The sequence below is a fragment of the Pteronotus mesoamericanus genome, unplaced genomic scaffold (genome assembly GCF_021234165.1).
Source record: "Pteronotus mesoamericanus isolate MK-2021 breed Mesoamerican mustached bat unplaced genomic scaffold, CSHL_Meso_final scaffold_12, whole genome shotgun sequence".
Taxonomy (NCBI): Eukaryota; Metazoa; Chordata; class Mammalia; order Chiroptera; family Mormoopidae; genus Pteronotus; species Pteronotus mesoamericanus.
In genome coordinates, this window is record NW_026555303.1 from 6,007,698 (window position 1) to 6,032,301 (window position 24,604).

Genomic DNA, 24,604 nt, shown 5'->3' on the forward strand with positions numbered 1-24,604 from the left:
ATGAATCCCACTTGACCATGGTGAATAATATTTTCAACGTATTGCTGGATGCAGTTTGCCAATATTTTGTTGAGGATTTTAGCATCTATGTTCATCAGTGAAATTGGCCTGTAGTTTTCTTTCTTTGTAGGGTCTTTATCTGGTTTTCGATTAGGGTGATGCTGGCCTCATAAAAAGAGTCTGGGAGTCTTCCCTCCTCTTAGATTTTTTGGAATAGTCTGAGAAGGACAGGGGTTAGCTCTTTCTTGAATGTTTTGTAAAATTCCCCTGTGAAACCGTCTGGCCCTCGGCTTTTGTGTGCGGGAAGTTTCTTGATTACTGCTTCAATTTTCCTAGTGGTTATCAGTCTGTTCAAGCTTTCTGTTTCTTCCTCCTTCAGTGTTGGAAGATTATACTTTTCCAGAAATGTGTCTATTTCATCAAGGTTTTCAAATTTCTTGGCATATAATTGTTCATAGTAGTTTCTGACGATCCTTTGTATTTCTGTGGTATTAGTTGTTATTTCTCCTCTTTCATTTCTTATATTATTTATTTGGGTCCTCTCCCTTTTTGTCTTGATGAGTCTGCTTAAAGGCTTGTCAATTTTATTTATCTTTACAAAGAACCAGCTCCTGGATTGGTTGACCCTTTGAATTGTTTTTTTCATCTTTATGTCATTCAGTTCTGCTCTAATCTTGACTATTTCCTTCCGTCTACTTGCTCTGGGATTTATTTGCTGTTGTTTCTCCAGTTCTTGAAGTTGTAGTGTTAGGTCTTTTATTTGAAATGTTTCTATCTTTTTTAGGTAAGCCTGTATTGCTATGAACTTTCATCTTAGGACAGCCTTCTCTGTTTCCTATAGGTTTTGGACTGTTGCCTGTTCATTTTCATTTGTTTCCAGAATTTTTTTGATTTCTTCTCTTATCTCATTGACCCATTCATTGTTTAATAGACTACTGTTCAGTCTCCATGAGTTTGCAAGTTTTTGAAGTTTCTCTTTGAGGTTGATTTCCAGTTTCAATCCCTTGTGGTCCACGAAAAAATTTGGTATTATTTCAATTTTCCTGAATTTGTGGAGGCTTGCTTTGTGTCCTATCATGTGGTCTCTCTTTGACAAATTTCCATTAGCTTTTAAAAAGAATGTGTATTTTTCTTTTTTGGCATGTAAGGTTCTATATATGTCAGTTAATTCTATTTGATTCAATGCATCACCAGCTCCACAATATCATTGTTGATGTTTTGTTTGGAAGATCAAACGAATTTAACTCCCCATTTTTTATAGTGGGGTGTTAAAATCCCCTGCTCTCAGTGTGTTGCTGTCTATATCCTTTTTGAAGTCATCCAAAATTTTTCTTATATATTTCAGTGCTCCTATGTTGGGTGCTTATATGTTTACAATGTTTATGCCTTCTTGATAGAGTCTTCCTGAGAGTATTATAAAGTGTCCCTCTGGGTCTCTTTTTATGGCCTTTGTTTTGAAATCTATTTTGTCTGATATAAGTATCACAACCCCTGCTTTCTTCTCTTCCCCATTTTCTTGGAATATTTTTTCCCATCCCTTTACTTTCAATCTGTGTAGGTCTTTTGCGCCGAGGTGAGTGTCTTGTAGGCAGCATATGTGTGGGTCATACTTTCTTATCCATTCATCTACCCTGTGTCTTTTGATTGGGACATTTATTCCATTTACATTGAGAGTTATTACTGATAGAAACCTATTCATTTTTTCTCTTTGTACCTGTGTTTTTGTCTTTCTCAGTCTTTTCCTTCATCTTCTTAAAACAGTCCCCTTAGCATATCTTGGAGTGCTGATTTGGTAGAGATGTGTTCTTTTAGCCTTCTTTTGTCTGGGAAACTCCGTGTTTCCCCTTCTATTTTAATTGAGAGCTTTGCTGGGTAGAGCAGCCTTGGTTTTAGGGCCTTGCTTTTCATGACTTGGAATATTTGTTGCCATTCCCATCTTGTCTGTAGTGTTTCTGTTGAGAAGGCAGGTCCTAGCCTATGGGGGCTAGTTTGTATGTTACTGCTTGTTTCTCCCTTGCTGCCTTGAAGATTCTCTCTTTGTCTTTGATAGTTGCCATTTTAATGATGACGTGTCTTGGAATGGGCCTTCTTGGGTCCCCCTTGAGTGGGGCCCTCTGTGCCTCCTGGATCCGTGAGACCTTTTCTCTCCTCAAATTGGGGAAATTTTACATTGTTACTTTTTATAAGAGGTTCTCTATCTCTTGCTCCTTTTCTTCTCCTTCTGGTATCCGTATTTTGCGGATATTATTGCATTTCAGGTTGTCCTTCATTTCCCTAAATGCCTCTTCATTCTTTTTCAATCTTTTTTCCATTTCTTGTTCTTTCTGGGAGCTTCTTTCTACCTTGTCCTCCATCTCACTGATTCGATCCTCGGCTTCATCCAGCCTGCTTTTGATTCCTTCTATTGCGTTCTCCAATTCAGAAATGGTATTCTTCATGTCCTCTTGTGACTTCTTGATAGATTCTATGTCCTTTTCCAGGTTGCTATAGTTTGCTGTAAGATCCTGATAGTTTCTCTGCAGTTTCTCATAGTTATCTTTGAGCGCGCTGAGCTTATTGATCTTCCTTAGAGCCATTGTTTTGAATTCAATATCTGATAGTTCCCTTGCCTCTATTTCATTTAGCTGTCTCTGTGGGGAGTGCCTTTTCCACTCATTTAGTTTGGACTTCTTTTTCTTCCCTTTTTTGTAAGAGTGTTTTATTCATTCATTCATTCATACATTCATTCATTCATTTATTTATTTTTGTTTCTGCTTCAATTGATCTGTCTAGATTTCCTGACTTTGTGGATTAAACTTCTATGGTAGTAGGTGGGTCTTTTTATTCATTTATTTTTTTCTTTACTTTTCTTTCTGGGCTTGCCTCTGATGTCAGTTTTTTACCCTATCTGACCTTGGATCAATTTTTTGTACCTTCCAGGAATCTGCTGTCTGTGTCTGACTCTTGCTTTGGGCAGCTCTGTGACTCCTTTGGCCAGGGATCCACTATTCCTTTGGATTGGTATGCACTCTCATGCTGCCTCCTTGGGCATACTCCCTGACTCTGGCAGAATCCTCTCGCCACTGGGGCGTTCGCTTGCTCATGCCCCAGCCCGGGGCGGGGGGTGGGCTTATTCTCCGGACCTTGCACCCTTGCCTGTTGCCTGCGCCCAATGGGCGCCCCTGCACTCATCAGTTTAGGGTCTTCTATTGTGTGCTTTCCCCGCTTTTGGCTCTTCAGGGGCACGGCCTGTTTGCGTAAATGGGGACTATGGAATGGGGAGGGACTCTTCTCCGGGGATCTCAGATAATCCTCCAGTTCTTTCCCCAACCCCTCTGTCTCCAGTCTTTCCTCAAGGGTCTCTATGCAGCTCTGTGTCCCCTTTGGCCAGGGATTCTCTATTTCTTCCAGCCAGTCTGTACTCAACCCTTAGGCCCACATGCCCATTGGCTGTATGCGGAGTGTGCAAAAGACAGGTTAATTGATTCTCTTATGCCTGGGCGAGGTGATAGTTGCAGAGTGCATGGTGAGTTATGACTAGGATTCCGCTGGCCACCGTCTCTGTTCTCTTCACAAAGTTTTCCTTGCCAATATTTCCTCAGGCACCAGCCCACTCTCCTGCCACCTTTACTGAGAGATCAAGGAAGGCAGCTGTCACTGCAAATTTTTGCGTTGGCCCTTTAAATGTCTCTTTGCATCTCCAGGCACCTGTCTCTGGCAGAGAGCACCCCTAAGCTTTTCGGGGTTGTGTTTTGTCTGTGCGTTTTCCTGGTTTCAGCTGCTCTAGTCTAGGGGTACATGTTTATGTTTCAGACCCTGCTCTTCTCAGGGGGATCCAACTGGCCATTTCTATGTCCTTCTGGTGCTGATGCCCGTGGGTGCCTAGGCACCCTCTTTAGCCTCCACCGCACTTCTCACCCATTGGAGTGTGTGAGAGTTGAATTCACTGTCTGTCCGCAGCTCCAAGACACCTCTCCCTCTAACATTCCATTGTTTTCCAGGTGATTTCTCCACTATTTAGTCAAAATTCCAGTTTGATCTTGAGAAGAGGTCCGTGTGACTCCCATTCACTCCTCTGCCATCTTCTTTCTCCTCATTATATTTTTTTAAATTTATTTATTTATTTATTTATTTATTTTTAGAGAGAAGGGAAGAGAGTGAGGAGAAGGAGGGAGATATTAATGTGAGAGAGAAACAGATTGGTTGCTTCTCATATTTGCCTGACAGGGGCCTGAACCCACAACCCATACATGTGCCCTGACTGGAGATTGAACTGGTTACTTTTTGCTCTTTGGGATGATGCCCAACCAACTGAGCCATGCCAAAGAGGTTCATTATATTTTTTTCTGAAAAAATAATATATTCTTATTTAAAAATACAAACTATACCAATTTATATCTATACCTGTATTTGTCTATTTTCTTCCAACCCATTTACTGAGGTAATCAAAGTTAAGTCTCCTGCCACACCTTTCTATATGTTCCTTCAAATGCTATATATACTTGTCTCTCTAAGTCAATACATATAGATAAAACACTTTTTTAAAATGGTTTTATTTCTTTATTTTTAGAGAGAGGGGAAGGGAGGAAGAGAGGGAGAGAAACATCAATGTGCAGTTGCCTCTTGCACGCCCCCTACTGGGGGCCTGGCCTACAACCCAGGCATGTTCATTGACTGGGAATTGAACTGGCGACCTTGTGCTTCACTGTCTGGTGCACCAGCCAGGGCTAAAACACATTTTTGATAGTCTTGTAATATTCAATGTTTTGTGGATCCACCATTTTATTTAACTTTCTCTTTTATGAATATTCATATTATTTCCTTTAATTTTTTGGTTTGTCACTAAACTCAATAATGCAAAACAATAATTTACATTTTTTCTATAAAGATCTGGGATTTGATTTTGCCATACTTCGAAGTTAACAACTTTGACTATCATGATTTCATGAATGGTGAGAGAGGACACAACACTCCCTGATCAAGAACAAGGACTTTATTACTTACAGCACTGCAAGCAGGATGAGCACCAGCATATTTGTATCAGTTCCTTTTGCCCCAAGTCTCACGCAGAGATGTGTTATGGGCCCTGATGAATGCTTTAAGTGCAGTGGGTTTGTCACACCTGAAGAGCAATGAGCTTAGAAAATTCTCCAGTTCTGCAACAAAGAATAAGTAAGCCTGCTCTTTCTACTGAAGGATGACAGTCAGCACTTTATTCCTCAAGGTTGCTTACTGGAAACATAACCTGAAGAATGGAACCAAGTAAAGAACATTTAGGCCTTTATGTTTTTAGTGTACCCAGCAAGAGATGCAGGATTGTGAGAGATCCATGGAGGATTATTTTTCCCAACACTTTTACATACAGGTAATTTTTATTCCTTAGGCTATATTCTCCAGAATTAAATCTCTTGCTTAAATGTTATATATATACACATATACATGTACACATACACATATACTTGAAAGTAGATATTGCCAGATTACTTCTTTAAAAGGTTGCAAAAATTCACCTTCTCATCAGTAACAATTGTGTATGCCCATTTCCAAAAACATTCTCACCAACATTGAATGTTGTAACTTTTCTGTCAGTGAGCTCGAAAACACTTTCATTTTTATTGGACAATTATCTATTTTCTTGAGTACCTCTTCAAAATCGTATCAGCTAGGAATGCTTTGGTGGCAAGTATCAAAATATCTGGTTAAAAGAGTGGCTTAAGTAATAAAGGCAATCTCATGTCACAATCACAGGCCAGGGATCACGCAGTTGCTCAGAAATGGCATCAGAATCCCAGGATTTATTTCTTTCAAATATGCCATCCTTTGTAGGTAGCAAATACATGGTTGCATGATATTTGCCACAGCTCCAGGCATCATGTTCACATTAAAGGCAGATGAAAGAGGAGATAGGTTGCGATAGCCATCTTTCTTTTATGTGAAAGAATGAATGAATGAATGAATGAACAAACACAACATGCATACATACATACAAGCTATTTAAGCTACTCCTTTTGCCACAAGCAACTTCTAGTTAAGGCTTAGTGACCAGATCTAGGTCATAAACCATTCCTAGAGACTGGAAAAGATAGTATTTATTTTCTCTAGTTTCTCTAGTATTTGCAGATAAGAAGCAAGGGAGAACAGAGCTGGAAATGGCTATTGAGTTAGTCAACTGTAAAGGTTAATTTTATGTGCCTGTTTGGCTGGACCTCAGTGCCCAGATATGTGGCATACTTTTTCAATGTTTCTGTGAGGGTGTTTTTGGGTGAGATTAACACGTAATTTAGTGGACTTTGGGCAAGACAGGTTACACTCCATAATGTGTGCGGGCCTTATCCAATCAGTTAAATGCCTGATTAAAACAAACACTAACTTCCCCTGAGCAAGAGGGAATTTTGCAGCAGATGGCCTCAATACTTGAATTGTAACATTGACTCTCTCCTGGGTCTTCAGCCCATTGGCCTTTGGACTTGAATTGCAGCATCAACTTTTCACTGATTCTCCAGCCTACCAGAAACCTCTGGAGATTTTCAACTTGCCATCCTCCATAATCATGTGTCAATTCCTTAAAATAGATCAAACAGGTAATGTAAATTAAAACTACAACTTCTATATTGTGTTGACTAGCAACATTCTTCAACATCCGTGCAGCATTAGTTCAGAGGCTGAATTCTCTGGCCTTCAATTTTCTCTTCATTCTTTTTCACTAGTGATTAATTTTCCTTCTATTGGAGCACAGCTATGCAAGATGTTTATTATATTTTATCATCATTTCTAGATGTTTAATGGCTGGGGAATTTTCAAGTTATCTAGTCTGTCTGCTACATTTGTAGAAATGTAAGTTAATCCTTGAATTTTTCAATGTTTTTTAACAAGTAATTCAGGTTTTCCCTTCCTCCTGATGACAAAGACCTTAATATGCATTAACTCATTTTTGATACTGCTATATCAAATGTTTTTCTAAAACTCAAAAATAGTTAATATTTTATTTTTATAATAAAAATTTAACTCATTTTACTGACAACTTCTTTGTTTAATCTTGTGGGTGTTTTGTGTGTGTGTGTGTGTGTGTGTGTGTACATTTAGTTTTGTGACAAAGCAACTTGTACACTTTTAATGTTTAAAACTGAGCATCACCTTTCCTTTCCAGTGAAACAAAAAGAAAATTTAAAAACAAACAAGAACACAATTACAGTGGAGAAATGTCAATACCAAATAAGATCCTACATGTTCTACTGATTCTCCCATTGAGTGGCAGGGCTCAAGTCATCATTAAGAGAGAATTTTATTTTAAAAGTGTCATCTTAAATTGCAAAGATGTCCATTAAACATCACAGTTAAACATGCCAGAGGAGAAGCCATGTTGACAAAATGCCCACTTAAACCACCCAAACATCTCAAACGCCACCCATTGCTGACCTTCTATAACCCCTTTTTTAAAAAGTTTTTTTTTTCTTTTTTTAAACAAGAGAAAGCAGATGGATCCATGTTGGTAAATGCTAACTGTCTACATTCACATGGAGACACAGTGTAATCTCTGAGCCCAATACACAGAGAAAGGAGGAAAAAAAAGCTAGAATTCTATACACTACTACACAAGGGCCTAGCACTTTCCATCTTCCAGAAGAGCTAAGGAAGCGGAAAATTTTTCTTTTTTCCACAGAGCACAGTGGTGTTGATTCCATAAAGTTTTTGTAAATACAGGAAGGGATAAAAATGAATTTCGAATAGAAAGGGGCAGAGATTTTTTTCCCCACTGTATTCTGCTCAAGGTACATTCCTCCGCACCCCCAAATAAGGTGAGAACCATGGTTTAAAGGTGAGAAAAAAAGGTCTCAAAAGGAGAGACTAAGCACAAGACAGAAAAAAGATTGCAACTTGCTTCCAGGGACTGGAGAAAATTTGAAAAAAAGGTTGGAATCCATCAGTGTTCCACTACTCATTTTCTCCCTCATCTTCTTCTCCTTCCTCCCCACATCGTCGTCTTCATCTTTTTCACCTTCACCCTCATCCCCTTCTTAATCAATAGCTTTCAACCCTTCTTCTTTTTTGATTTTTTTATTATTTAATTTTAATTTTTACTGTTCAAATAAATTTGAATCCAACTTCCCCCCACCACTTTCCCCTGCACACATTCCCCACCTCCCTCCCTCAATCCCTTCCCACTTTGGCTGTGTCCATGGGTCTTTTATACACGTTGCTTGACTTAATACTTCCCTTCCCTTTCCCTGCACCCCCTCCCTCATTTCCACTTGATTCTGTTGGTTTCTTTTTTCTTTCAATGTTGCTGGTTATATTTTCCTTGCTTGTATGCTTTATTGGTTAGGTTCCACTTATAGATGAGATTACTGGGTATTTGTCTTGCACCACCTGGCTTATTTCACTTGGCATAATGCTCTCCAGTTCCATCCATGCTGTCGCGAAAGGTAGTAGCTCTTTTTTTCTTTCTTCTTTCTTTCATTCTGCTACATAGTATTCCACTGTGTAAATGTCCCATAGTTTCTTTGTTCCATTAATTTACTGATGGGCACTTAGGTTGCTCCCAGCACTTGGCTATTGTCAATTGTGCTGCCATGAACATTGGGGTGCAAAGGTCCTTTGGAATTGGTGTTTTGGGATTCTTAGGGTATAATTCCTGCAGTGAAATCACTGGGTCAAAAAGCAGTTCCATTTTTAGCATTTGAGGAGAGTCCAAACTCTTTTCCACAGTGGCTGCACCACTCTACATTCCCACCAACAATGTACCAGAATTCCCTTTTCTCCACAGCCTCTCCTGCACCTGTTGTTTGTTGATCTGTTTATCATGGCCATTCTGACCTGTGTGAAGTGGTATCTCATCGTGGTTTAATTTGCATTTCTCTGATGGCTAGTGATGCTGAGCATCCTTTCATATTTGACTCTGTGCCTTCTGTATCTCTTTCTTGGAGAAATCTCTGTCCAGATCGTTTGCCCACTTGTTAATTAGATTGTTTCTCTTCTTGGAGTGGAGTTGGGTGAGTTCTTTATATATTTTGGAGATCAAATCCCTATCTGATGTATAATTGGTAAATATATTTTCTCTTACACTTGGCTCCCTTTTCATTTGGATGATGTCCTTTAGCCATGCAGAAACTTCTTATTTTGATGAGGTCCCACTTGTTTATTCTTTTCTTTATGTCCCTTGCTTTAGGGCACATATCTGTCAAAATATTGCTGCATGGGATATCTGAGGCTTTCTTGCCTATGTTCTCCTCTAGGACTTTTATGGTATCACGACTTATATTTAAGTCTTTTATCCATTTTGAGTTTATTTTTGTGTATGGTGTCAGTTGGTGATCAAATTGTAATTTTTTACATGTTGCTGTCTAGCTCTCCCAACACCATTTGTTGAAGAGGCTATTTTTACTCCAATTTATGCTTCTGCTCCTTTTGTCAAATATTAATTGACCATAGAGACATGGGTTTATTTCTGGGCTTTCTATTCTGTTCCACTGGTCTATGGGTCTGTTCTTGTGCCAGTAGAAGACTGTTTTGATTACAGTGGCTTTGTAATATATTTTGATGTCCGGTATTGTGATTCCTTCAACTTTGTTATTCTTTCTCAAAATTTCTGTGGCTATTCGGGGTTGTTTATGGTTCCATATACATTTTTGAAATGTGTGTTCTGTGTGAAATATGTCACTGGTATTTTAATAGGGATTGTACTGAATATATACATTGCTTTGGGTAGTACGGACATTTTGATGATGTTAATTCTTCGAATCCATGAACACGATATATGCTTCCATTTATTTGTGTCTTCCTTAATTTCTTTCTTCAGTGTTGTATAGCCTTCTGCACTGTTCAGATCTTTTACCTCCTTGGTTAAATTTATTCCTAGGTACTTTATTTTTCTTGTTGCTATAGCAAATGGGATTTTTTTCCTTATTTCTGCTTCTGATACTTAATTGTTGGAGTATAAAAATGCCTTCCATTTCTGAATATTGGCTTTGTATCCTGCTGTTTTGCCAAATTCACTTATTAGGTCAAGGAGATTTTTGGTTGGAGTCTATGGGGTTTTCTATGTACACTATCATGTCATATGCAAACAGTGATAGTTTTACTTCCCCTTGTCCAATTTGGATGCCATTTATCCCTTTTTCTTGTCTGACCACCATGGCTAGGACTTCCAATACTCTGTTGAATAGATGTGGTGAAAGCAGACATCCTTGTCATGTTCCCGAGCTTAGAGGAGAAGCTTTTAATTTTTGCCCATTGAGCATGATGTTGGCTGTAGGTTTTTCATATATGGCCTGTATTATGTTGAGATATGCCCCCTTTTTTCCCAATTTGCTGAGGGTTTTTATCATAAATGGGTACTGTACCTTATCAACTGCTTTTTCTGCATCTATTGAGATGATCATGTGGTTTTTGTCTTTTGGTTATATGATATATTATGTTTATTGACTTGTGAATATTGAACCATCCTTGAATCCCTGGGATGGATTCCCCTTGATAATGGTGGATGATCCTTTGAATGTATTGCTGGATGAGCTTTGCCAATATTTTGTTGAGGATTTTAGCATTTATGTTCAGAAGCGATATTGGCCCATAGTTTTCTTTCCTTAGTGTATTTTCCTTGATTAGGGTGATGCTGGCCTCGTAAAAAGAGTTTGGGAGTCTTCCCTAATCTTGGATACTTTTCTAGGATTTTGTGCATTTCATCAAGATTTTCAAATTTCTTGGCATATAATTGTTCATAGTAGTTTCTGACAATCCTTTATATTTCTGTGATATCTGTTTTTATTTCTCCTCTTTCATTTCTGATGTTATTTATTTTGGTCCTTTCTCTTTTTTTCTTGATGAGTCTCTTTAAAGGCTTGTTGATGTTTGTCATTTCAAAGAATAAGCTCCTGGATTGGTTGATCTTTTGAATTGTTCTTTTAGTCTCTATGTCATTCAATTCTGCTTTGATCTTGAATGTTTCCTTCCTTCTACTTGCTCTAGGATTTATTTGTTGTTGTTTCTTCCATTCTTGATGTTATAGGGTTAGGTCTTAATTTAAATGTTTCTATCTTTTTAGGCAGGCCTGTGTTGCTACAAACTTCCTTCTCAGGACTGCTTTCGCTGTGTCCCATAGGGCCACATTTTCATTTGTTTCCAGAAACTTTTTGATTTCTTCTCATCTCTTTCTTGACCCATTCATTGTTTAATAGTGTGCTATTCAGTCTCCATGAGTTTGAAAGATTTTGAGGTTATTCCTTGAAGTTGGTTTCCAGTTTCAAGCAATTGTTGTCCTAGAAAATGTGTGTTATTATTTCAATTTTCTTTAATTTGTTGAGGCTTGTTTTGTGGCCTATTGTGTGGTGTATCTTTGAAAATTTTCTATGTGAATATGAAAGAATATGAAATTTGCTTCATTGGGATGAAAGTTTCTATATATGTCAGTTAAATCCTTTCGATCTAATGCATCATTCAGTTCCACAATATCCTTTTTTGTGTTTTGTTTGGAAGGTCTATCCATTTTTGACAATGGGGTGTTAAAATCCCCTACTATTAGTGTGTTGCTGCCTGTATCTTTCTTGAAGTCCTCCATGATTTTCTTTATGTATTTGAGTGCTCCTATGTTGGGTGTATATAGGTTTACAATGTTTATGTTTTCTTGATGGATTCTTTCCTTGAGTATTATAAAGTGTCCTTCTGGGTCTCTTTTTACAGCCTTTGCTTTGAAATCTATTTTGTCTCATATAAGTATTGCTACCCCTGCTTTTTTTATGTCCATTTCCTTGGAATGTTTTTGTTCCATCCCTTTACTTTCAATCTGTGTAGGTCCTTTGTTCTGAGGTGGGTCTCTTGTAGGCAACATATGTGTGGGTCATGTTTTCTTATCCATTCAGCTATCCTGTGTTTTTTAATTGGAGTCTTTAATCCATATTCAGTTGAAGTTATTATTGATAGGTACTTATCCATTTTTTCCCTTTGTACCTGTGTTCTTCTCTTTCTCACTCTATCTCTTCATCTTCTTAAGCCAGTCCCTTTAGCATATCTTGTAGTGCTGATTTGGTGGAGATGTATTCCTTTAGCCGTCTTTTGTCTGGAAAACTCCTTATTTCACCTGCCATTTTAATTGAGAGCCTTGCTATGTAGAGCAGTCTCGGTTGCAGGCCTTCGCTTTCCATTACTTGGAATATTTCTTGCCATTCCCTTCTTGCTTGTAGTGTTTCTGTTGAGAAATGAGCTGCAAACCATATGGGGGCTGTACGTTACTACCTCTTTCTCACTTTCTGACTTTAAGATTCTTTCTTTGTCTTTGATATTTGCTATTTAAATAATGATGAGTCTTGGGGTGGGCCTCATTTGGTTCCTCTTGAATGGAGCCCTCTGTGCTTCGTGGACTTTTGTGACTTTTTCTCTCCTCCAATTAGGGAAATTTTCCATCGTTACTTTTTCAAAGAAGTTCTCTCACCTTTCTTCCTTTTCTTCTCCTTCTGGTATCCTTATTATATGGATATTACTACGTTTCAGGTTGTCTTGCATTTCCCTAAGTGCCTCTTCATTTTTTTTGTGTCTTTTTTCCATTTCTGCTTCTTTCTGGGAGCTTTTTCTACCTTGTTCTCCAGCTTACTGATTCGATCCTCTGTTTCATCTAGCCTGCTTTTGATTTCTTCTATTATGTTCTTCAATTTAGAAATGGTATTCTTCATTTCCTCTTGTCTCTCACTGATAGTTTCTATGTCCTTTTTCATGTTGGTATAGCTTGCAGTACGTTCCTCATAGTTTCCCTGTATTTTTTCATATTATTATTTGTGCTCGCTGAGCTCATTGTGCTTCCTTAGAACCATTGTTTTGAATTCATATCTGATAGTTTACTTGCCTCTATTTCATTTAGTTTTCTCTGTAGGGATTCCTCCTTTCCCCTCATTTGTGGGGTGTTTCTTTTTCTTCCTATTATTTGTGAGAGTCTTCTTTTCTGCTTCTGATCCTTAAATGGATCTGCTTTGAATTTCTCACTTTGTGGTGTAAATTTCTGTGGTAGTAAACGGGTTTGTCTTTTTTTTCCCTTTACGGTCTCCCTCTGATGATGTCAGGTGTTGACCTCGTCTGACCTTTGGTAGTTTGTTTGAGTCTTCCAGGAATCTACAGTCTGTGTCTGTTTCCTAAAATTGTTAATCTAGTCACTCTGCCCTCAACCGTCAGGGTTAGGCACCACAGGGCAAGACAATGCCTCCTGAGAGAGGGGCTATTGTGTCCTTACAGACCGATACCACTCAAGGGAGTGGACTGCCTGGGCAATATGGAAGCTGAGAATTGAGGGAGACATCAGCAACGTATCCTCCTGGCTACTCCCTCAGTTTTCTCCCTGATGCTTCCATTTCCAGTCTCTCCTCAAGCGTCTCTAGATAGCTGTGTGTCCCCATTAGCCAAGGATCCACTTTCTGTGTCGGCCACTCTGCATTCAGCACCCAGGCCCGCTCACAGCTCCTGGCCAGGGTAGAGCATACTGAGGGCAGGGCTATTGTGTCCTTTTGCACTGATGCCTCTCTGGGGCGTGGCCTGCCTGATCGAGATGGACACTGTGGTATGGGGGAGGAGCAGCACTGGGATCCCCGCCTCTGCTACTCCCTCTCTTCTCTCCCTAATACCTCCATCTCCAGTCTGTCCTCAAACATTTCTAGACAGTGCTGTGTCCCCTTTAGCCAGGGATCTACTATATGTGTTGGCCACTCTGTATTCATCATCCAGGCCTGCATGCCACTCCTGGCTGGTGCTGAGCCTCCTGAGGGTAAGGCTATTGTGCCCTTTATGTCTGACAAGATGGAAGCTGTGGAGTGGGAGGTGAGTCATCACTGGGTCCCCAGTGTCCACTGTCTCAGTTCTCTCCCCAAAGCTTTTCTCACCAATCTCTTTTCAGGCGTCTCCAGCCCACTCTGTCCTCACTTCTTCCCAGAGACCAAGGTAGGTGGCTGCCACTGCAAATTTTTGCATTGGCCCTTTAAATGTCTCTTTGCGTCTCCAGCTGCCTGTCTCTGGCAGAGAGCACCACTATGCTTTTTGCAGCTGTCTTTTGTCTGTGTGCTTTTTTTTTGGTTCTGGTGCTGTAGGCTAGGGGTCTCCACTCATGATTCAGACCCTATTCTTCTTAGGAGAATCCAACTGGCAATTTCAATATCCCTCTGGTGCTGGTGGCTGTGGGTGCCCAGCCCAGCCCACCCTCTTGAGCCTCCACCGTACTTCTCACCCATTAGGTTGTGCGGAAAGCTGATTCCACTGTCTGCCTGAGGCTCCAAGGCTCCTCTCTCGCTATCATTCCTTTGTTTTCCAGGTGATTTCTCCACAATTTACTTGCAATTCCAGTTTGGTCCTGGGAGGAGTTCTGTGTGACTTCCACTCACTCCTCTGCCATATTGCCCCTTGTCTCCCAACCCTTCTTATTCTTCATCATCATCTTTTCTTTCCCCTTTTTCATCATCAATATCAGGGACCAAGTAGCACTGTAATGGATTTGGCCAAATATCATCTTTGATGACTTCTCCTAACTCATCTGTACCAGCATCAGAACGGTCAGTAAACCAGGTAAAAAAGCACTCTGGTTCCTCATGCTCCCTCTTCCTGCTGGCTTTATTCTGTTTGACTTGTACATTTCATCAAATCCTTTCCAGATTTCCATTTGTTTTCAGTCGGCTTTGAAGATGGATCACCATTCTTATTCTAATGAAATCCTTTGAAGTGAACTTTATTTTTGAAGGATTTTCATCAAAATATAAATCTATTCTGTAACCTGATTTAATATCTTCAAATTCTGTCAGTTCAACTCTTGTCAAATAATGCAGCACCTCTTCCCGGAGCAGTGCAGACACTTTTGGATGGTTGACAAATGTTGTTACCCCAAAATTTGTGATTTTGGCAATTAATTGTGACCTCTTCTGAAAAATATGGTTGGCAGAGTTCATTATATTTCTGTTCTGCTTTCAAAATCTTCTCACTGGCTTGTTCATTAAATCTATTTAATTTTATACTTCATCAATATGTTCAATTGCTTCTTGCTGTTCTTTTTCTTTCTTTGGCAAGTCCTAAGAAATTGACTTCTTCTCCAGCTTGGGGGCAGGAGGAAGTCTCAGCTTTTGTTAGGGGTAGGAGCGAAGCCTGGTGTTTGGGAGCTATGCTGGAGATAAGTCAGAGAATCTGACTGAAGGGAAGTTGCACGGGTGGAAGAAGCTCTGAGAAAAATCCAGCCTTGTGTTTTTCTATCCAATGCTTTCATTCTAGGTTCTGTTTTCTTCCTTTCTTTTCCTTCCCTCCCTTCCTCCCTCCCGTCCTTCTTCCTTGGTTATCATTCTTGAATGGTAGTTTAAGTGAAAAGAACACTTTTTACTCTTAATACATTAAAATTATACTTTTTTCCCTGTTATTACTTTATTGTTGCCAGGGAAAAAGATGCTCAGCTTGATTTGTGTTCCTATTTAAGGTAGTATATTGTTCTTTTGATAACTTGTATTACTTTACTTTTGTATTTGATGTTATGCTTTTTAGTTACTATTTGTCTAGATATAGATTTATTTATACTTGTCTTACTTAATACTCAGAGTGTACTTGCCATCTAAATATTTGTGCCTTTAGATTTTGGAAAAACTTCAGTCATAAATGCTACAAATATTGATTCTACATAATTCTTTCTCTTTTTTTTTTTCCTGGAACTTCTATTAAAGAGATGTTGTGGTCTCTCAATCTAGTGTCCATATCTTGGCCATGTTTTTCTTCTCTTTGTGTCTTTATGCTTCATATCAGGTGAATTTTTCAGTATCACTTTCTTTCTTTTTTTTTAACTTACTTATTTATTTATTTACTTTTTAAATACATTTGTCTCTGCCTCCCCCCCCACCACTTTCCCTTGCCCCCTTCCTCCTTCCCTCCCTCAGCTCTTCCCCTTTGGTTTTGTCCATGAGTCCTTGCTATATGTTCCTTGACTTTCCCCTTCCCTTCCCTTTCTCTGCCCCCCCTCCTTCCCTCTTGTCTCTGTTGATTTCTTTTCCTTTCAGTGTTGCTGGTCATATTTTCCTTGCATCTTTTCATTGTTGGTTAGGTTCCGCTTATAGGTGAGATCATATGGTATTTTACTTTCTAATTCAATAAATTATTTTACTATTCAGCCTCTCTATTGACTTATGTTTATGTTGATTAAAGATTAGACATTTTATTTCTAGAATTTCTGGTTTATTCTTTTACACATTTGCTTATTCATATTTCAATTCTTCTTGTTTTTACTCCCTAATTAACTGTTTTTGATAAATATGATTTCACCTATCTTCCTTTCTCTCTCTCTCCCTCTCTTTCTCTATCTCTCTCTCTTGCCCACCCCTATCCCTCTTTTAGTATTCTAAACATATTCAAAATCTTGGTCAGACTAGTCTCTAAAATTACTGGACAAAAAGAGAGGCCATATTGGCTTCTCACCTCACCAGACTTGTAGCTTCTTTTAGTTGTATCTGCAGGTAGTTGTTCTTTTTGGTTTTTAGCCTCCTTTCTTGAGCATGATAAATCCATGCCAAATCTTGGTTTTAACAATTAACCTTGCTAATTTCCCTTATTATTTCTATAGCCCTTTTAGGCCATGTTACCCCACTGGAAGCAAACATCTGGCCATTCCTAGTTTGTTTCTGAGATCTAGAACTAGCAGGCCAGTGGCTCCAGGACTCCCTATCATTTTTATTTTTGTTTAATTTTGGATCCACAGAGATGTTTTAGAGCTTAGTTGTCTCCTTATTTTTATCTATACATCTACAGTAGAATTGCAATGTGTTTGAAGCAGGGGAGATATGACAAATTGTGATCTTCTTATGCCATTTTGCCCTAAGCCTTTTTGTTTATTTTTTACTATAATTATACTTTTTTTCAAAATAAATGAATACAATTATTTATGATGTAAAAGACAATTTCTTGGACTTCGGATTGTCACTGTAAAATTTTTCACCCTTGAAATATCTTAAAGTTAGATTTTCATTGGGAGAAATTTTAGAAATGTGTCATATTTTCCAAAGATAAATAAGTGAAATTAGCCCGGGGGTGAAAGAGTAATATCATATGATCTCACCTATAAGCGGAACCTAACCAACAATGCAAAGAAGCAAGGCAAATATGACCAGCAACACTGAAAGGAAAAGAAATCAACAGAGACAAGAGGGAAGGGGGGGCAGGGAAAGGGAAGGGAAGGGGAAAGTCAAGGAACATATAGCAAGGATTCATGGACAAAACCAAAGGGGAAGAGCTGAGGGAGGGGAGGAGGGAGGGGGCAAGGGAAAGAGGTGGGGGGGAGGCAGAGACAAATGTATTTAAAAAGTAAATAAATTTAAAAAAAAGAAAAAAATACAATTTCATATTCCCATATAAGTTTTAAATGAAATGTATGATGTTCAGTATTCTTAAATTTTTTTTATTATAGAAAATTTCAGACAGATAGGTATAATGAATCCTCATGTACCCATCATACAGCTTTCAACTATTATCACAATTATGACATGCTTGGTTCACCCATACCCTTTCCATCAACATTTCATTCTGTTTGTGTTGAAGCATGTCCAAAATCTCAGCTATGATGCCATTTCAACTATATTCACTTCATTATATACCCTTAAGAGATAAGACTTTAAAATTATAACTACAATAAAATTATCTTCTCAAGAAAAATAAAAGCAATTCATTAATATCATCTAATAGGTTTGTGTTCACTTTTCTCCAGTAATCTCAAACATCTCATTTTACATATGGTTTGTTTGAATTAAGATCCAATAAAATTTACATATTGAATTTGTTGATATGCTTCTTATCTATTTTAATCAATAATAGTTTCCCCTTACCCTTTTTATTCCTCCACACTATTTATTTATTGATAAATTGGGGTTGATTACATAGTAATTTTATTTGCAAAATTAGTTAGAAACAATTACATTTTTTTTCTGAGAATAAGCTTAATTTTATGCTAGGTATAGATAGGTAGTAAAAGATCAATGAAGGCACACTCTGAAAAACATATTTTAACCTATCACTTAATACTGAAGTAGAGCATTCTATATTAATTATATATTGTTGTGCTTCAAATTATTCTAAAACTTAGGAGGTAAAGCAATGAACATTTATTATCTCACTATTTCTGAGGGCCAGAAATTTGGATGCAATTCAGCTGGGTGATTGCTCAAGGTCTCTCATTAGGTTGCAGTCAAGTTATCAGCCAGGACTGAAGTTTCTGGAGACTTGGCTAGGACTGTACAATTCTCTTACAAGATGGTTCACTCACATGGCTGTTGGCAGGAGGCTTCAGTTCCTTTCCACTAGGACCTCTCCATAGGGATGCTTAGAGCACAGCCTGGCTCCCCCAATGTGAGTGCTCTGAGAAATAAGGGCTAAGACAAAAGTCATAGTCTTTTGTTACTTGAGTTTAAAATTCACATATTATCACTTCTCCCATATCATATTGGTCACATAGACCAACTCTGGTACAACCTGAGAGGGGATTGTGATTTCCAGAAGGTGAGCATCATTGGGGACTACTTTGGTGGCTAGTTTCTTAAATTGGCAGTAAACCAGAAATAAATGGATTTATCATTCTATCACTGATCTTACAATGTAATTTCTTTCCTTGTGGTGGGCTTCAGGATAGGGTACTGATATGACAGTATTAATGTGAACCTCTGTTTTCAAATTCAGTTCACATTTTATATATGGTAGGGAGTATTTCTTGTCATATGAACATTTTTGACACTGTACTTAGTGAAAGGATGCATCTTTCTTCAGTAAAAGAGGCAATAAACTCAAAGGACCCCTCCAAATGTACAAGCCAGTTTTTCTATGAAATTTTCCCCAGAATGATAATTTTACACATAGGTGTCACATCATCAGGCATTTCAGGTATGATCTTAACAACAAAAATGAATGAACTACTCAGAAAATACTGTCAAGAGTCATTAGAGTTTTTTAGGTAATTAAACTCATTAGCACAACATAGTTAATATTCCAGGCATTCACTATTATTGTTATTTTGTCATTATGGAAATGAGAAAAGAAATACATGTAGTAATGCCATGGATTTCAAAAACGTCATCAGAATAAGAATTATGCATGCATCAGTGAGATATTCACTTTTTTATTGTTCTTATTTTAACTATGTCAACAAGCACACTTACTGATATAAATTGAAGGCATGGCCAATGGTGCAATATGGTAGATACAATAAAGGTATAAAGGAACATATTTATAAGTAAGTACTCACAAGGTTCAAGGGTTTTTTTTATTTTCATAATTTAAATAAGACATTAGAACTGGGAAAGATCCAAGATGGCAGAGGAGTGAGTGGAACTTATGCTAACCTCCTCCCAGGACCAATCTGGAATTACAACTAAACTATGGAGAAATTATCCTGAACAACAACAACAACAACAAAAAAAAAAAAACAACTGAACAACAGCAAGAGAGAAGCCTTAACCATGGACAGACAGAAGAAACAGCTTCAGCACAATGTGACCGGTAGAGAATGGAGTGGGGTGGAGGCTTGAGAGGGCTGGCTGATTGCCAAGGGGAGCAGCTGAAGTGCCAGAGGGATATTTAAGTGGCCTGTTGGATCCCTCTGAGAAGTGTAGGGTCTAAACCCTAAGCTGGAACCCCTAGCCTAGACTATCAGAGCCCAAAAAGTACATAAATAGCATCCAGCTGCGAAAAGCAGCAGGGTTTCTCTGTGCCAGAAATGGACGGCTGGAGATACAAAGAACTGTTTAAAGGGCCAACACACAAATTTTCATTTACAGCCACTTACCCTGGGCTCTGGCAAAGAAGGAGGGGCAGAGTGGACTAGAGATTCTTGAGGAGATATTGAGGATAGAGGCTTTGGAGAGAGAACTGAGAGAGTAGACACTTCAGTCCCAGTGCTGAGTCATCCCCCATACTGCAGGAGCCATCAGTGCTCAGGCAAACCTCTCCCCTCTGAGGGGCAGCAGCCTGAGGGAAAAAATAGCCTGGACCCCAGGAGAGACTCTGCCCCACCTCTGGCACTTAAGCCTGACTGCTGAGTGCATAGTGACTAGATTAACAACCTAAGAAGTCAGTCACAGATAGTAGATCCCTGGTAGTCTTGAACAGGCTGCTTAAGGCCACATAGGTGATGAAGAAAGTAGAGAAAGGAAGCATCAGATTAATTCCATGAGAGACCTAGTTGGTGTGGCTCAGTGGATTGAGCACCGGCCTGCAAACCAAAGCATCGCCAGTTCAATTCCTATCGTAGGGCACATGCCTGAGTTGCAGGCTAGGTGCCTGGCAGAGGATGCGTGAGAGAAAACCACACATTGATGTTGCTCTCCCTCTCTTTCTCCTTCCCTTCCTCTCTCTAAAAATAAATAAACAAAATCTTTAAAAAATATTAATCTCTTCTGCCCTCCATCCCCTTAGGTAATTACAAGTTGCTTGTATAAAGTGATTGTCATCAATCTTAGAATGATTGATACAAGCAAAACTAATAGTTCCCTTCCCTTGTAATTAATGCTTGAAGCCACAGGTTTCTATATTTATATAAAAGAGAAAGGAGCCAAGACAAATTCAGTCATCTTAGAATCTTCAACAGCAACCTACTCTTTCAAAGATCAAACAGCAACTTCCCTCTCCATACCTCAAAAGGTTAATACAGCATTTGATGATATTTTTTCATTCGACTTTTATTATAGTGCTCCAAATTTAAGTTACTATAGTAACCATTTTGGATTTGAGTGAAGGCTCCATTATTGTCACTTTAATTGTTTGGTTTTGTTTTCTGCTCTAGCTACACTGGAATTTAGAAAATGAAAAATGGATTTCTATTTTAATCTTTTCTAAATATTATGGAACAAAAAAAATAATTGAGACAAATATTCTGTATAGCTATTATTGGAAATATCTGTTTATATACCAAGTGTAGATTTCTATTTTAGAAACATTAAACATTATATTAAAGCCAACCACTGTTCTGTGTAATTAGTATCAGAGTGGCTGTAGCTAACCTTCAACACTTTCCAAAAAAACATATAACAATGCAACTACTTCTGTGATACATAATTATTAAGCAACATTTGTTTTTTACTTTTTGTAGGTAAATATAAAGATGGTGATCATGAGATTTACATCATTACACAATTTATGCATTAAGAGTTAGGATACCATTATGAACTCATGTCGATTTATAATAATATTCATCAAGATACCAAGTAATGTAATTTAAGTTGTCCACATCTGATTTTTAAAAAAAATCCCTATTTGCCTGATTAATTTCAACTGTTTTACTGGTTGTTACCCTTAAAAATTATTTGTGGATATTCCCTGAGGCTTGTAATAAGTTTTCTTTGTTCCCTCTGCCTGCCGTTTAGGGGCATCAATTGGAGAGCACTTCAAACCCAATTCATTGTGAATCTATGCTATATATTCCTGGGGTGTATTCTATGTAAGGGTAGGTTTGTGACCACATCTTCTCAGGACTGTTTCGTTCCCCTTCCTTTTCATTATCCTAATATTTTTAAATCTAGAGCAGCTTTCTTTCTGGGCCTGTCCTGTGGGAGAGGATCAGGAGCTGAGAGGTTATTGCTGGTTCATCCTAATCCTGAGAGTGTAAAGCTCTGGCACTCAGTTTAATACTGGAAAAAATACCCTGTATGAATATTTAGAGTGAATGTTCTTTCTGCTTTGATTTCTGTCACCATTACTCATCCAGTGTTTTTAAACCAAAAGTAAGTTGGACATTCAAATAATACTCTAGAGAGAGATTAATATGGTGGAGGAGTGAATGGGAGTCATGCTGACCTCCTCCCAAGACCAAACTGGAATTGGAAATAAATACTGGAGTAATCACCTGGAAAACAATGGAACAATAGTGGGAGAGGAGCCTTGGAGCCGCAGACAGTGGATTCGACTCTCACACATCCCAACGGGTGAGAAGTGTAGTGGAGGTTCGAGAGGGTGGGCTGGGTGCCCACAGGCACTGGCACCATAGGGATATTGAAACGGCCAGTTAGCTCCCCCCGAGAAGAACGGGTTCTGAATCAAAAACAGGGACCCCTAAACTACAGCAGGTAAAACCAAGAAAATACAAACAAAATGCAACCCCGAAAAGCTTCGGGGTGCTATCTGCCAGAGACAGGTGGCTGGGGATGCAAAGAGATATTTAAAGGGCCAACGCAAAAATTGCAGTGGCAGCCACCCTCCTTGATCTCTGGGTAGAGGCGGCAGCAGGGTGGGCTGGTGGCTGGGAAAAGACTGGTGAGGAAAACTTTGTGAAGAGACTGAGAGGACGGCAGATGGAGCCCCGGTGATAACACACCTCCCACTCTGCAACTACCATCGCACTCAGGCATAAGAAAATCAATTAACCTGCTTTTTGCGCACTCTGCACACAGTTTGTGCATGTGAGCTGGGGGGTTGAGTGCAGACTGGCTGGGAGAGCCTTAAGGAAAGACTGGAGATGGAGGCGTTGGGGGAAAGAACAGGAGGAGGAACCGGGGAGTCCCGACTCCCTCACCATTCCATAGTCTCCATTGTGGACTGGAAAGGTGCACCCCCAAAGAGGCAGAAGAAGGGCGCGCAAGAACCAGACTGCCTGCGATTGAAACGCAGTCCGCATAGGTGGTGGATCCTTGGCCGAAGGGGTCAGAACTGCCCAGAGACCCCTGAGGAGAGACTGGAAACGGAGGCGTTGGGGAAAGAATGGGAGGAGAAACTGGGGAGTCCCGACTCCTTCTCCTTGCTGTAGTCTCCATTGTGCGGGAAGAGGCCACATACCCAAAGAGTCAAAAGCCGCGAAGCACACATAGACACCCCAAAACCACCCAGTGCAAGGGAACACACTTGGCCGAGTGGCCGGCGAGGGTTGGTGAGCGTGTGTGTCACCCGCGCAGGCAGGCGAATGCTTGCACCAGCCAGCAAGGCCTCCCACAGATTGGCACCAATATGACCTGCGAGGGAGTGCACAGAGCAGCAAGGGCAGGTGTAAATTGACCTGCCCAGATCGCAATTGCGGAGCGGCTCACAGAAATAGTAGATACCGAGCCGAAGGGATCATAGAGCTGCCCACAGTCCCTGGAGGAGAGACCAGAGACAGGATTAACCAGAGAGTCCTGGAGCTGACTTCCTCCCATTTCCGTATCTCCATTTGGCGAGGGCAAGCAACGCACCCAAAGAGGCAAAAGGGGGGAAAACACACAATAGACGACCCGAAATGGACCAGTGCCTGGGAGCGCGCCGGCCAGGAGGGCCAGACCAGTACGCGAGGTCGCGAATAATCCCATGGGTCTATGGCAAGCACGCATGACCCCAGGCAGGCAGGGGATCCTCCCGTGCCTGGGAGTGCGCTCAAAGAGCCGTCGTGAGAGTGCGGAGCGATCCCAAAAATGAGTCCATCCCTGACCAAACGGGTCACAAGATGCCCCAAGGAGGAGTCAGACACAGACAGTAGACTCATGGAAGGCTCAAACAAACAATCCAAGGTCATATAGGGTCAACAACTGAAATCATCAGAGGAAGGCCCAGAAAGAAAAGTGGAGGGAAAAATAAATAAAAAAAAGAAAGAAAAGGACCCACCTACTACCATAGAAGTTTAACCCACAAAGTCAGGAAATCTAGACAGCCCAACTGAAGCAGAAGCAAAAATAACTAAACAAATAAGTAGCTTACTTAAGAGCCTCGCACAAAAAAGGGAAGAAAAAGAACTTCCCCCCAAATGAGTGGAAAAGGGGACTCCCCACACAGAGAGCTAAATGAAATGGAGGCAAGGGAACTGTCAGATATTGAATTCAAAACAATGGTTCAAAGGAAGCTCAATGAGCTCAGCCTGTTCAAAGATAACTATGAGAAACTGCAGAGAAACTATCAGGATCTTACAACAAACTATAGCAACCTGGAAAACGACATAGAAACTATCAAGAAGACACAAGAGGATACGAAGGATACCATTTCTGAATTGCAGAACACAGTATAAGGAATCCAAAGCAGGATGGATGAAGCCGAGGATCAAATCACTGAGATGGAGGAGAAGGTAGAAAAAAGCTCCCAGAAAGAACAAGAAATGGAAAAAAGACTCAAAATGAATGAAGAGGCATTGAGGGAAATGCAAGACAACCTGAAACACAATAATATATGTATAATAGGGATACCAGAAGGAGAAGAAGAGGAGCAAGGGATAGAGAACCTCCCCAAAAAAGTAATGATGGAAAGTTTCCCTAATTTGAGGAGATAAAGGCTCTCATGGATGCTAGAGGCACAGAGGACCCCACTCAAGAGGAACTCAAGGAGGTCCACTCTAAGACATATCATCATTAAAATGGCAACTATCAAAGACAAAGAGAGAATCCTCAAGGCAACAAGGGAGATGGAGAAAGTAACATACAAGGTGGCCTCAATACGCCTAGGAGCTGACTTCTCAAAAGAAACACTTCAAGCCAGAAAGGAATGGCAACAAATATTCCAAGCCATGAAAAGCAAGGGCCTAAAACCAAGGCTGCTCTAACCAGCTATGCTCTCCTTTAAAACAGAAAGGGAAATACAGAGTTTCCCAGACAAGAGAAGGCGAAAAGAATACATCTCTACCAAACCAGCACTCCAAGATATGCTAAGGGGACTGGTTTAAGCAGATGAAGGAAAAGAATGAGAGAGAGAGTAACACAGGTACAAA

At 39.7% G+C, this 24,604-nt stretch overlaps 1 pseudogene; it reads right to left on the minus strand.

Moving 5' to 3' along the window:
- Nucleotides 1–7,911: 7,911 nt before the first annotated feature.
- Nucleotides 7,912–24,604, minus strand: part of LOC129082160 (protein SET-like) — a 120,597-nt pseudogene continuing 103,904 nt past the window's right edge.